The sequence below is a fragment of the Palaemon carinicauda genome, chromosome 31 (assembly GCF_036898095.1).
Source record: "Palaemon carinicauda isolate YSFRI2023 chromosome 31, ASM3689809v2, whole genome shotgun sequence".
In the NCBI taxonomy this organism is placed as follows: domain Eukaryota; kingdom Metazoa; phylum Arthropoda; class Malacostraca; order Decapoda; family Palaemonidae; genus Palaemon; species Palaemon carinicauda.
The window spans coordinates 11,558,217-11,573,703 of NC_090755.1; the positions used below are offsets into that span (position 1 = coordinate 11,558,217).

At 39.9% G+C, this 15,487-nt stretch overlaps 1 long non-coding RNA gene across 1 annotated transcript in view; it reads right to left on the reverse strand.

Annotated features, from left to right (window-relative positions):
- LOC137624887 (uncharacterized) overlaps positions 1-12,366 on the reverse strand; it is a 28,101-nt gene extending 15,735 nt beyond the window's left edge. The window contains exon 1 of the long non-coding RNA XR_011040778.1: positions 12,298-12,366. This is a non-coding gene — a long non-coding RNA (uncharacterized lncRNA). The remainder of the gene's footprint in view (positions 1-12,297) is intronic.
- Between the last annotated feature and the right edge of the window lie 3,121 nt (positions 12,367-15,487).

Below are 15,487 nucleotides of genomic sequence, written 5' to 3' on the forward strand. Positions count from 1 at the left end.
CAACCATAACAAACGAGTTCCAAGAGATAGAAAAGGGGTATTAGGAAAAAAGGGAACGTAGTGGTAGATCATTCACCTACTATCGCATTAGCCGCTATAAAAGGACCCAACGTAAAAAAGTCCTCATAGCAAGTCTGAACATTCTTCAAATAATGGGATGCAAAAACAGACTTACTTCTCCAAAATGTTGTATCCATCAGACTTTGCAGAGAACGGTTCTGTTTAAAGGCCACTGAAGTCGCTACCGCTCTGACTTCATGTGTCTTGACTTTGAGGAGCCTCTGATCCGACTCATCACACTGAGCATGAGCTTCTCGAATCAACAATCTAACGAAAAAAGACAAGGCATTCTTAGACATGGGCATCGAGGGTTTCCGGACTGCACACCACAGAGCGTCTGAGTTACCTCTCAGATTCTTAGTCCTGTCCACATAAAGCCGTAGCGCTCTAACTGGACAGAGAACCCTTTCCAATTCACCGCCAGCCAAATCAGAAAGGTTAGAAATCTCGAAGGATTTGGGCCATGGTCGAGAAGGGTTTTCGTTCTTGGCCAAGAACCCCAGTTGTAAAGAACAAATGGCTTTCCCATTCCGAAAACCAATGTTCCTGCTTAAAGCGTGAACTTCACTAACTCTTTTCGCAGTGGCGAGGGTAACTAGAAAAAGGGTTTTCAAGGTTAAGTCCTTAAATGAAGCCGAGTGTAAAGGCTCAAATCTGTCACTCATGAGAAATTTAAGGACAACATCCAAATTCCAGGCGATGGGAGCTGTTTGAATCTTCTTGGTCGTATCAAAAGACCTAAGTAAATCTAATAGATCTTTATTATTAGAAAGGTCTAGGTTCCTGTGTCGAAAAACCGTCGCCAACATACTCCTGTAACCTTTAATAGTCGATGACGAGAAGTTATGCTTAACTTTAAGGTCCAAGAAAAAATCTGCTATTTGGGAAAGCGAGGTACTGGAAGAGGAAATCGCGTTAGTTCTACACCATTCCCTGAACAACTCCCACTTGGACTGATACACCTTGATGGTTGAAGACCTTCTTGCCCTTGCAATTGCCTTGGCTGCCTTCTTCGAAAATCCTCTAGCTCTAGCGAGTTTTTCGATAGTCTGAAGGCAGTCAGACGTAGAGCTCGGAGGTTTTGATGATTTCGGGCCAAGTGAGGTTGTCTGAGAAGATCGGGTCTCATGGGAAGGCTTCTCGGAACATCCACCATCCATTCCAGTACCTCTGGAAACCAGCTCCTTGACGGCCAGAACGGAGCTATCAGTGTCATTCTGGTCTCCTCGTGTGAAATGAACTTCTGAATCACTTTGTAAAGGATCTTGAACGAAGGGAAAGCATAAACCTCCATGTGTGACCAGTTCATCAGAAAAGCGTCTATGTGCAAAGCTTCGGGGTCTGGAACCGGAGAGCAGTAACACTCTAGCCGTTTGGTCTTCGTGGTGGCAAAGAGATCCACGAGAGGTCGACCCCATAACCGCCACAGACTCTTGCAGATGTCCGGGTGCAGAATCCATTCTGTGGAGAGAACCTGACCTTTCCTGCTGAGTCTGTCTGCGCTCACATTGTTGACCCCCTGGATGAACCGCGTCAAAAGAGTCACCTTCCTTTCCTCCGCCCAGATGAGGAGCAGTCTTGCAATCTCGTATAGAGGCCAAGAGTGGGTCCCGCCTTGTTTCACAATATAGGCCAGAGCTGTCGTGCTGTCCGCATTGACTTGGACCACCTTGCCCCTGATCTGCTTTTCGAAGCCGATGAGAGCCAGATGAATAGCTAAAAGCTCCTTTTGATTGATGTGGAGAGAGGTTTGCTCCACCGTCCAAGTCCCCGAAAGCTCCTGCTTCTCTAGAGTGGCTCCCCACCCCGAATTGGAGGCGTCGGAACACAACACGAGGTCTGGGTTCCTCTGAAGTAAAGACAAGCCTTCTTTCAGTCTGGGCTCGTTGTCCCACCATTGAAGATGAGACTTGATGGAAGCCGAGATGGGAATGCAATCCCTGTCGAGGCTGTCCCCTTTCTTCCAATGGCGGTTGAGATGCAACTGAAGAGGACGCAAGTACAACCTCCCCAGGGTCACGAACTTCTCAAACGACGAGAGAGTCCCCAGAAGACTCATCCAATCTCTGACGGAGCAAAGATCTCTCTTCAGGAATGTTTGGACTTTTAGGAGGGCTGGTTGGATTCTCACCGACGACGGAAAAGCCCGAAAACTCCGACTGTGAATCTCCATCCCCAAATAAAGAATCTCCTGGGATGGAATCAGTTGTGATTTTTCCGAGCTCACCAGGAGACCCAGTTCTCTGGAGAGATCCAAAGTCATCTTGAGGTCCTTCAAACAACAATCGGCTGAGGAGGCTCTTATCAGCCAATCGTCCAGATACAGAGAGGCCCTGATTCCCCTCGAATGCAGCATGCTTGCCACGTTCAGCATGATCTTGGTGAACAATAGAGGAGCCGTGCAGAGTCCGAAACAAAGAGCCCTGAACTGGAAGACCTTGTTTCCGTCCATGAACCTCAGATAACGTCTGCAGCTGGGATGAATCGGAAGGTGGAAATAGGCATCCTGAAGATCTAAAGAGACCATCCAATCGTCCTTCCTCACAGCTGCCAGAACTGTTTTCTGAGTCTCCATAATGAACGTCGAGTTCTGGACGTAACCATTTAGCACACTTACGTCCAGAACCGGTCTCCACCCCCCGGAACTCTTGGGTACTAGAAAAAGGCGGTTGTAAAACCCCGGAGACGTAACATCCTGCACTTCCTCTATTGCTTGTTTCTCTAATAAAAGAGACGTCTGTAGAAGCATGGCTTGCTTCTTGGGACCCTCTCTGTATTTGGGCGAAAGATCCACTGGATCTGTGACTAAAGGAGGATTGGTCAGGAAGGGGATCTTGTAGCGTTCCTTTAACACCTGGACGGACCAGGGATCCGCTCCATTCCTCTCCCAAGCCTCCCAAAAGTGAGTCAACCTGGCACCCACTGCTGTCTGAAGGAGAGGGCAGTCAGACTTTACCTCGGCCGGACTTGCCCCCTCTGCCTCTAGGCTTCCTTCCTTCTGGTTTAAAAGAGCCTCTACCAGAGGACTTCCCACGAAAGGATTGAGGTCGAAACCCAGAAGAAGATTCCTTAGGTTTACGAGAGGAGAATGACGGAGGCAAAACTTTCCTAGTCGAATGAGTAACTAAGTCATGTGTGGCCTTCTGCGTGAGAGCAGTAGCCACCTCGCCTACCAATTCCTGCGGAAATAAGGAATTAGACAAAGGTGCGAAAAGAAGGCCCGTTTTCTGGTAGGGAGACACTCCTGCAGAGAGAAAAGAGCACATCGTGGCCCTTTTCTTGAGAATTCCAGCTGTAAACAAGGCAGCAAGTTCGTTGGAGCCATCCCTCACACCTTTGTCCAAGCAGGACATCAAATGAACCAAACCACTAGTGTCCGTTTCCGTCATATCAGAGACCCTCTTACTCAAAGCCCCCAAAGCCCAGTCCAAGAAATTAAAAACTTCGAAGGCCCTGAACAGACCTTTAAGCAAATGGTCGAACTCTGGAATGGACCACCAAATCTTCGTCTTCCTTAAGGCAAGACGACGAGAAGCATCTACCAAACTTGAAAAATCCCCTTGGGCAGACGAAGGAAAACTCAAGCCCAACACTTCACCAGTCTCGTACCACACACTAGATTTAGAGGCTAACCTAGCGGGAGGAAAGGCAAAGGCCGTCTTGCCAAAAGATTTCTTGGAGTCCAACCAAGAACCCATTAATTTCAAGGCCCGCTTAGAGGATCGAGAAAGAACCATCTTGGTATAAACTGGAACCTTGGTAGCTTTACCTAAGATGAATTCAGAAGGCGGAGAACGAGGGGCCACAGGGGTAAAAGAATCCGGGAAAATTCCAGTCAGAATAAGCATAAACTTGCGAAGGTCCACAGCATGCTGATAATGCTTCTCCTCCTCATTCTCAGAGACTTCCTCAATAGGATCATCCTCATCCGACTTTTCCTCTGGTTCGTCTTCTGGCAGTGCAGCAACAGCCGCAGCCTGAACCGAGGGAACAACGTCTGGATGGGACTGCCTGTCAAGGCCAACATCTGCGTCAATCTGATGGGGAGAAGTAGAAGTAGATTGATGCGAAACACGGACGTGTAGCCGATCATCCTCAACCAACAACTGCCTAGACCGCTTAGAATCCGACTGCTGTTGAACAGAAGAACGCTTGAAATCAGAAGGTAACTGTCGAAGATCGCCGCGAGGGCGCGTAAAGTCCGAGGACTGTTGACGCGAACGATCAAAGTACAGTGGAACCTCTACATCCGAACGTATCTACATCCGAATTTTCCAACATCCGAAGTAAAATTCGAGCAAATTTTTGACTCTACACCCGAATTTTATTTCGACACACGAAGTAGCAATTTTCGTCGTACCGGTTGTATCCGAATTTTTCGACACGCGAAGTACAATTCGAACACGTTCCGACTCTACACCCGAATGTTTTTTTCGACACCCGAAGTAAACAATACTCGTACGCGTAGTCGGTGCTTATAGCGCCTGAAGTGTTTTTTATTTCCGCCGATAGAAGGCAGCACATCGACCTCGGAGGGACGCTCAATTAGCGCGGCTTGGGTCAGTCCTCTGTTCTCGTCGGCTTCTTGCGGTTGTGCTCTGTGCGTTCTAATATTAACAGTGATTTAATCGTGATTTTTTACGTGCATCCATTAACGATAATTTACGTAAATCATGGGTCCAAAAAGGCTTAGTTTTGGCAGTGGTAGTGGTAGTGGTGAGAAAAGGAAGAAGGAAATGCTTTCTATAGAAATTAAGCAGGAAATTATTGAAAAACATGAGCGTGGCATCCGCGTGAGTGAACTTGCTAAACAGTATGGCCGTAATATGTCGACGATCTCGACAATCCTTAAACAGAAGGAAGCTATTAAAGCAGTGAAACCTTCTAAGGGGATCACTATAATTTCCAAACGCCGTACCCCTATCATAGAAGAGATGGAACGACTTCTACTAGTGTGGATTAAGGATAGAGAGATCGTTGGCGACACCATCACCGAAACCGTTATCTGCGAGAAGGCGCACGCCATCTTTACGGACTTGAAGGAGGAGAGCTCTGGGGGTGATGCTGGGGAGAGTTCAACCGAGCCTTCCTCAGATGATTTCAAGGCATCTCGTGGCTAGTTCGAGAAATTTAAGAAACGGTCCGGGATTCATTCAGTTGTTCGCCACGGAGAGGCTGCTAGTGCGGACACAAAGGCTGCAGCTGACTTTGTTAAGAAATTCGAAAATATCGTAAAGGAAGAAGGCTACGTAGAGCAGCAGGTGTTCAATTGTGATGAAACCGGGCTGTTTTGGAAGAAGATGCCGAGTCGAACCTACATCACTGCTGAAGAGAAATTGCCTGGGCATAAGCCAATGAAGGATCGGTTGACTCTTGCTCTATGTACCAACGCTAGCGGGGACTTTAAAGTCAAGCCCTTGCTTGTTTACCATTCGGAGAACCCTAGGGCCTTTAAAGCACACAACGTCGATAAGGATCAGCTTCATGTTTTCTGGCGATCCAACTCGAAGGCCTGGGTCACTAGGCAATTCTTTGTGCAATGGGTAAACCAAGTTTTCGGTCCTTCTGTGAAGAAGTATCTTCATGAGCAGAAATTGCCTTTAAAGTGCCTGCTATGCCTTGACAATGCACCCGCTCACCCCCCCCGGACTTGAAGATGATATCTTCGATGAATTCAAGTTCATAAAGGTGCTGTATCTTCCACCAAATACCACCTCTATCCTCCAGCCCATGGACCAGCAAGTCATCTCTAATTTTAAGAAGCTGTACACCAAGCACTTATTCAAGCAGTGCTTTAATGTCACGCAAAGCACCAACTTAACTTTGCGTGAATTTTGGAGGGGCCACTTCAATATCGTGCACTGCTTAAAGATCATTGATCAGGCTTGGGTGGGATTAACTCGACGGACCCTCAATTCTGCATGGAAGAAGCTGTGGCCTGATGCAGTTTCTCCCCGAGATTTCGAGGGTTTTGACCCCGAACCTGATCCCGTGGTCGGTGCAGCGGAAGCCGAAGAGGAAATCGTCTCCCTTGGCAAGTCCATGGGTCTGGAGGTCAACGCAGATGACGTTACGGAACTCGTCGCCAAACATCACGACGAACTGACGACGGATGAGCTCAAGGAACTCCATGCTATGTCGGAGCACATGAGTGATGACGAGGAAGAGAGCGAGGAGGTAGAACATGTGTTAGGTTCAGCGCAAATAAAAGAGGTGTTAGGAAAATATCAAGACGTGGTCGACTTCATCGACAAATACCATCCAAAGAAATTGCAGGTTTGTCGTGTAGTTTCTCAATTCGATGATGTTTGCCTAACGCACTTTCGAAACATTCTGAAAAGCCGTACGAAGCAATTATCTATCGATGCTTTCTTTAAAAAAACTGCGAAGCGAACTCGCAAAGAGTGAAGAGGAAGAAAGTGAAACACAGAAAACGGAAAAGAGTGAAGCAAAAGAAATTCAGTCAATTTTAAATGTAAGTGATAGTGATTAAAATTACGTAATCATCAAAAATAAAAAAAGAAAATGTAAAAAAAAAATATAAAATATAAAAAAAAAAATAAGCTAAGTTATGTTAAAGTTCACTTAGTGTAAGTTAGAATAAGTTACGGTAGTGTTACGTTTATCATAGTTAACCTCTCTACCTCCTCGCCGTCCGTCCGTCTCCTCTCTCCTCTCTGCGTAGCGAAGACGAACAACACCTGCGCTGGAGTTTCTAAGGTAAAGTGACGCTAAAAACCCGTTTCTTATTTATCATTTTTTGCTAATTCTTCTTATTTACATGTCAATTCTTCTTATTTACATGTCTATTATCTAATTTAGTGTTCATTATTCTCATGGGAAAATTATGTGTAGTGGTTTATTAAGAAGTTATCATAGGTTTTTGGGCTCAACCACGGATTAATCCTATTTCAATGTATTCTTATGGGAAAATTCGTTTCGACATCCGAACAATTTCTACATCCGAAGTTGGTTCTGGAACGGATTAAATTCGTATGTAGAGGTTCCACTGTAGTCAGGATGTCGACGCTGCGAATCAATGTTTTGACGCGAAGCGTCCAAAAGTTGTTGACGCGGACGATCCACTACTTCAAATCGTTGACGCGTCTCGTCCACTTGTCGACGCCGATGTTCTTCCCCGCGACCAGAATACGAAAACTGGTCAACCAAAACTCTCTGACGCGACTCATCAAAATCAACCTGGCGTTGAACACTATGACTGGGAGACCGCCTAAGTGATAACTCGTCAAGACCAGATACCATCGAACGTCTGTGCGATAACTGGTCTGACATCGAATGCCCAGACATAACGCCAACACCTGGTTGATAAGAATCCATCAACGACGAGAGTTGTTCCTTCATAGACATAAGCGCAGACCATTTCGGATCAACAGAACTCCTAGAAGGAAGATTCGCACCAACGTCACCACGCATTTCGGGGGAAGAAAGCCAATCCGATGGAAGAGGGGGTGCATGAATAGTAACAAGGTCCGAATCGGAAGGAATCATATCCACACGAACACGGTGATCTGAACGTTTGGCCGGAGTGCAAGCGCTGGGAGAACGGAAACGTTCCGGTGAACCCCACGAACTACATCCTGGACGCACAGGCGATTCCCGACGCTGTGAAACATCATGCGTCCGTTTAAGCGGTCTTGACGCTCGGAAGACGGGGATAACGCATGAACATCACCTTTCCTACGATGAGGGTGAACGACCTGAGCTACGGCAACAGGAACGTTCGAGGGGACGTCTGCACGATTGATGACGCTTCTCGTTCCCTTAAGCCGTTCGACATTACTTCTCCCATGGGTTCGAGAGCTCGAAAGAGGTCTTAGGCTAGGTGAACGACAAGATCGTGCCGACGCACCCTCCGCAACACTAAACACATTATCAACACTTGTCACAACACCGAGAGAGTCACGATTCTTCGGTACCACATCAGACAATGAAACACTTTCCACAGTTCCGATAGGCTCGCGGTTTTTCAATACCTTTAACTCGGAAAAGATAGTATTTCTATCGGCTGCTAAGGACTCAACTTTCTCACCAAGAGACAAAATAGCAGTAAACATGTCCTTCATAGTAGGTTCCTGATCTACCACCACAGGGGAAGGAACAGGATTAGGAACAGGTAAATTAGGTAAGGCTCTATCCACAGATCGGGAAGAACTACGCCTAACTCTATCTCTCTCTAGTCTCCTAACATAACGATCAAAAGTAACAAAATCATCATCAGTTAAGGAAAGACACTCATTACACCTATCATCTAATGAACAAAATTTACCCCTACATTTTACACAAATAGAATGAGGATCAATAGATCCTTTAGGAAGTCCTGTACGACAACCCTCACTAACACACCTACGCTGAGCAGGGGAGGAGTCGGCCATTTTAAAAGCTAACGTGAGAGACCGACAAGCAAAAAGTAAGGGAAAAAGCAATAAAGAAAATCTCAAACAAAAAGATTTCAAGATAAGAACCAAGGGAAATTAATCAACGATAGCTTAAACTCAAAAAAGAACGTTGTACATCACCAAACAACTTCTCAAGAGAGTAAAACACGAGAGCGAACTTCTATATGTCAGTCAGCTATGACGGCAGAGAGAAGAACTGGAGTTGGTGTGTAGTTCCACCTGTTCTACCGCTAGGGTGCGCTTGGTACACCTGGCGTATCTTCGATAGCACGAGATTTGAATTTCTGCCCTGGCGTCAGGGACTTCAGCTCTTTTATATAACCAGCGGGTAAGTTCTATATTTAAAAAACATCAGTAATGTTTAAATATATCCAGTATAAGAAAAGGAAAGTTAAAAGACAAAACAATAATGGCCGTCAAGAGAGCATAGGAGCGGAAACCTCCGATCACTATGCGAGCCAAAAGTAAAATGGAGTATTCTCCGGTGTGTGTGAGGGAGAGGGGTAGCTAACTACCCCTCCCTAACCCCCCGCTAACTAGCGGTGGGGTAGGAAACCCTCGTTAAAACTTTATGGCTCGTCATCGGCTGCGCCGAAGTAATCACCCCATGTAAATAGCGTGGTTTGTATTCAGTTACGAAACAAATTCTACGTTCAGTATATAGCTAGGATTGCTAATTTGAAAGTAAGAGATATCCAAAAAATAATGACACACAAGAATGGTGTGTGCAGCACATTCATGTACCGCTTGCCAAAACAGAAAAGGAACGAGATAATGTTTATTTGCGAGCAAAGCAAGCCACGGCAGAGCTACGACCACTTAGGAGATGCAATATGAATTAAAAGTAATTATGTTACTTTGATTTCACATCATTTATATAAACCATATATTTCTCCAACTGTTATTTTGTGTTTATTATGCACTTCTGGCTATTACTATTTCAGTACATCACTAACAAAAAACCTAATTTCTTACTGGGATTCCCCATTATTGTTTTAATATAGGGAGATTAAAAAACTTTATAAATGGGTGGTTTGCCAAATATTAACGGTCAGAAATGGATAAAACACAAAAGAACGAATAGGAAGACTATATGTTTCCTTTATTAGGCTAGAAACTAAAGTAAGCTAATATATATTTACAAAATATTCGTGGCTTCATAATATTATATGCCCGATACATCATATGTTATTGCTACTGATCCCAATACATGGTAGATCATGCACATAAAGTTATATGCATGATATATGTCTATGATATATGAACAAAAAAAGTATCATGTTGAACAATTTTGTATATAAAATTTCCTGGGCAACATTAATCTTAGTTGACAATCTTGTTTTGCAAGATTTTTTTTTTTTTTTTTTTTTTTTTTGCACCCAATATAAACTATACTCTATCGGATCCTTTAAGGCGAACAAGGCTGGGTTTGGGCCGGGAGCGGCGATGCCATATCAAATATTACCATCACGTTGTATGGTGAATGGAGGCAGCATAAGTTAAAAAAATGTAAATATAATTAATTAATAATAAATATTCGCGATTTTTAAATGCCCTTGTAATTTCTTTACTTTTAATAACAATAAAATTACACGTTTCTTCTTAAACGTGGCAGAAAAATTTTACAGCGCTGCCACATCCTTCTCAGGCGTTAAGCTGACCTCAGGGTATGAATATGTCAAACAGCGTGTGTCTCCATAAAGACGGCTCAACCAAAACAGTCAGTCATTAAGGAGTCTGTCGCCCTACCAAGAACATGGAAGGAAGTCCTCGTTATACAAATAAAAAAATGTTACATATTTTTAATATAAAAGATGTGCAGAAATAAATCTCTATAATCCTGGCATTCTTGTGTATCGTTATCAGTATAACATTCATGACTCAAAACTATCATCTATTTGTTTTGATAAATCCTTACAAAGACTATGAAACACAAATTGATATTTTCATCAGGTATGACACTCAAGCAAAAGTATCTTATATTTTGAAGATAAAAACGTGCCAAACCTAAAACAAAATATTCAAAGTAAATTACAAAGCTAGAACAAAGTCCATAGAAAGAAGGCATGAGAATATAAAAAGAAAGTGTATCGGATAATCTTAATGAAGATAATTGGGTGTCTATACTACGTATAGATAATATATTTAATTGTTGTCGATAATTCTGTGTAACCCATGTATCTTTATGACACTATTTCCGTTTACCTGCCTAAATTTACACAGGATCTCTCTCTCTCTCTCTCTCTCTCTCTCTCTCTCTCTCTCTCTCTCTCTCTCTCTCTCTCACATACACACACACACATATATATATGTATATATATATATATATATATATATATATATATATATATATATATATATATATATATATATATATAACAAATAGTAGAGCCTCCACGAGATGGAATTTGTGAGTGTAGGTAGATAAATTCACACATACAAGTTGATCAGAGAATGCGGAAACTCAGTAGTATGGGATAATCCCTAGAAAGGTCCAGTATATTGCCCCAGGAGACATTCGAGCACAGGGATTAAAAGGGTAAACAGGAGCGGTAGGCCTTTAAACACTCCAGAGAAGGACATTTGGCAACGTAGGAGACAACGCCCGGATTGCCATGAAGGAGCCGATAGAGTATAGCGGTTACTGATAGGGTCTCGCAGTGCACATGAGCTTTTCGTGTGAAGTGGGACCAGATAAGAACACCACACTCTGAAGTGAGGGTTAATACGACATATTAGACCATTAATTACAATAAAAAGCAGGAAGATTATTCATACAGTATCATTTATTTCAAATCCCCTATAATAAATTGAGGATAAAATGCTACGATTAGAAATTCGAAACGCATTAATTAAATGTATTTTTTATAAATGTAAAATATCAATTAGGCAAAGAACACCAAGCATATAAGAAACTACCTGGCAATGCATTAGGGTTGTTATTCGCACAATACCGTGCAATATAAGCAATTGATATGATTGATCATAAATACACGATATCGTGTTTAGCCGAAGCAGCAATATATCTCTGTTGGAGCATTGGGCTTAAAGCATCTTGCTTTTCCAACTAGTTAAAATAGAAAAAAAAAAATAAAACTAAAAAATAATAGATTATAGATAATAAATGATGATGATGATGATGATGCATAGATAATAGATGATGATGATGCAGTAACAAAAAATATCCCTCTACATGTTTCACCTTGGCGTGGTACTTCCGGACGCCATGAAAATCTCATATTGACCTATACTTTTTCTGTTAATATTCTGAAAGTATTTTTGTGCAATGTCTACATATTAGGCAAAACATTAACGTCTTATGACTCTCTCCACGACTGAATGCCTTGGAATATATACAATAAATCAACTGTGAAGGTCCTGTAGAGATTATGGTTCCCCTTCTGTATAGGACCAGATGATCGGCCCTTTAAGGAAATGACTAATATGGACACGGCCTCCTACGTTAGGTCAGGCTAAGGAACACGAGATTTCTACGGGTCTGACCTTATTTAAAGGGTAAAGGAATTAGAAAAGTGAACACCACACAGAAATAACATGGTAAAATAATGGGTACGTTATTTTCATTTATGTAACGTCAATTTCTTTCATAGAGACTGACTAAAAAACAAAATTCTAACTAAATTCTGACATAGCAATGGCCGACCTTACAAGCTTTCTAGTTCAGTGTGTAAACAAAAAAGATTTAAGCCAAACATAAGGTACCGAGTTAATTTGAATGTATAATAAAGTCGTAAATATGTACACCAGTAGTTAATCCATAGAATACTTATAATAATTACTTTATGAATGAGTTAATTACCTGATAATAAATAGAAAATGGAGAAACTTTCTCAACGACACTTTCAGACGTCGGCTATAAACACCAGAATTCGGTGCTTCAAGGATATATGGAACAGTTTTATTTAAATATATAAATAATATATATTCATTAGCATGATTTAATGTCATTTACATGTTTTAAATAAAAACATATAAAACAATAAATTATCGAAATTATAATTCAAGGACAAAAGAGTAATATATTCATAGTTAATAGAATATATCGATGAGAACAGACCTTTACTTTCTTTGTCTATGGCCACAATAAAAATTAAGCAGAATAAAAAATACATACTTTATGTATGTATGTATGTATGAGTGGAAATACCTTAACTTTGTGAAAGGGTTTGAGAAATTGTGTATCGCCATGATCAGCAAACTACAGGTGGTCATGGCCACTAATGATATGTTGGTTTGTTGTAAGAGATCAGGTTAAAGTCCCTCACCATTGCCATTCCTCAAAGGCCAGCCTGCTGATGGAATTGGCCAAATCTAATGACTAATGACATGTCTGGGGCCTTTGTCCAAGTTATTCGTACACCTACCATTTCTCGATTTAAACAGTTATAATATCAGTTTTGTATATCAAATAAAAATTTTCTAGAATTTCATTTGAACCTATAATCTATTTACAGAATAATTCTTACTAAAACAAAGATATTGGGACATTTTTAACATTATGGTAAAGGTAAAGTCGTTTTCTGAAATACGAAAAGTGAACGTTTCTTTAAAGAAAACGACATTTTTAACAAATTAAATGGTGTACTTATCTAAAAACTAAGTTTAAGAAGATGAAATGGTTAACTATATTAGTTTTATAATCAACATTCATAAAATATTCTATATTTTTTTAAAAATACATCTAATCTTACTAATTTTCATAATACATAGAAATTTACTATATAAACTGAGGATATATTAACAATAAAATAAAAACCATAAATATTATTTTAATAAAAGTTGGCAACAATTTATACCTCGAAATGTAAACAAATGTTTTGGTTAATGTCTCCACTTATAGCCTAGTTTTTACATATATTTATTCATTTTTCTTTATATATTTAATTAGAATTTTTTTTGTCTACTACTATAAATAATTTACAAAACAATACCAGAATATTCGGAACAACTATTAAGCTTTTGTTGAAAACTTGAAGTTGATGGCAATGATACTGAGGCAGTGAAAATTATGTTTGAAGACGTTAGAGTAAATATGGGTGTTATTTTAAAACAATGTATTGTTTTCAAATAAATTTTGTTTTACTGGCACCCATCTGACAAGATTATAAAGTCCCACGTATTGTGATATTAGATAATATAATTATATGAATATCTTTACAAATATACATGATAATACGTTCAAGTATTTTGGAAATAAATATTTCTCACGAAGGAAAATAAGCATTGCATGTCCAATTTCTTCAAATTTGTAAAATTTAACCTCGTAGTAAATATTTCTAAATATCATGAATTACATTATAACAAAGATTTTCTTAAACATACATATTTATATAATTAATTTGGTGTTCATATTCTTTATATAAAGAAATATTACTTCAGTAAAGAGTTATGGCCCATGATGCGATTTCAATGTCTATGTCTCCAACAGCTGATAAATAAGATATAATTACCTTAGTAAAATAAAAACTATGTTGAAATAATATAAAATGTTTCTTCAAAATTTTTTGTTTTACAGAATTCGTTTACTGAAAGTTAGATTTTACAGTAAAAATTAAATATAGCTATCAAATATTATTGTTTTTAGGCAAAATTTTTAATATTTCCTATGTCAATTTTCGTAAAAATGTTGGTAATAACGAAAACCTTGCGTGGCCAATAGATATCTATGAAGTGGACATCTACTTACTATTATTATTATTATTATTATTATTATTATTATTATTATTATTATTATTATTATTATTATTATTATTATTACTTTCTAAGCTACAAACCTAGTTGGAAAAGTGGGATGGTATAAGCCCAAGGGCCCCAACAGGGAAAATAACCCAATAGTGAAAGGAAATAAATAAACTACAAGAGAAATAATTAACAATCAATATAAAACATTTTAAGAACAGTGACAACGCCGAAAATGATATATTAAAGACTTCTATTTCATTAGTATAGTTAATATGTAATGGTTTTTTCTTCACTCTAATGGCCATACTTTTAAACAATGATAATTTCCCGATAACCCATATAACTTTGGCGCAAATTACAGGTATTTTCAGTAAATATTTTACCTAGCTCACATCCTTTGATCTTTTTTATTTCATTTTATCAATAACGATCTCTCATCTCATTACATTTTACATAAACATGTACGAAAAAAGAAATGGACATGAGCAGGACATATAATGAGAATAACAGATGATAGACACACATTATAAATAACAGAATAGGTCCCCTAAAGATTGGAAAAGGGGCATGGAAAGGATGAGAAGACGATGGATTGACGAGAGAAGAAAATTTGTGGGAATAGATTGGAATAGAAAGACCATAAACAGACACTAGTGTAAGAACTTGTCTGAGGCTTTTGTTCTGTGGTAGACTAGCAATAGATTATATATATATATATATATATATATATATATATATATATATATATATATATATATATATATATATATATATATATATAATGGGTATACATTATCATCTCCTACGACTATTAACGCAAAGGGCCTCAGTTAGATTTTGCCAGTCGTCTCTATCTTGAGCTTTTAAATCAATACTTCCCCCATTCACCATCTCCTACTTAACGTTTCATAGTCCTCAGCCGTGTAGGTCTGGGTCTTCCAACTCTTCTATTGCCTTCTTGAGCCCAATTGAATGTTTGGTGAACTGATATCTGTTGGGGAGTGCAAAAAGCATGCCCAAACCGTCTCATCCACATATGGCACTTGAGTAATCTCTCTTATAGTTTCAATTTGAATCCTGTCCTGCCATTTAACTCCCAAAATTCTTCTGAGGGTCTTATTCCGTGTGTGTGTGTGTGTGTGTGTGTGTGTGTGTGTGTGTGTGTGTGTGTATAGACAAACCTCAAATACACTATTAAAAAAATAGTATTAATGCTTACCATTTGAAAATAATCTGAAGAAAACGCAGGTAGAGACTAATGCTCACAGCCCCAGAGTTCATAGGTTCTTTGACTGAAGAGGAGCCAG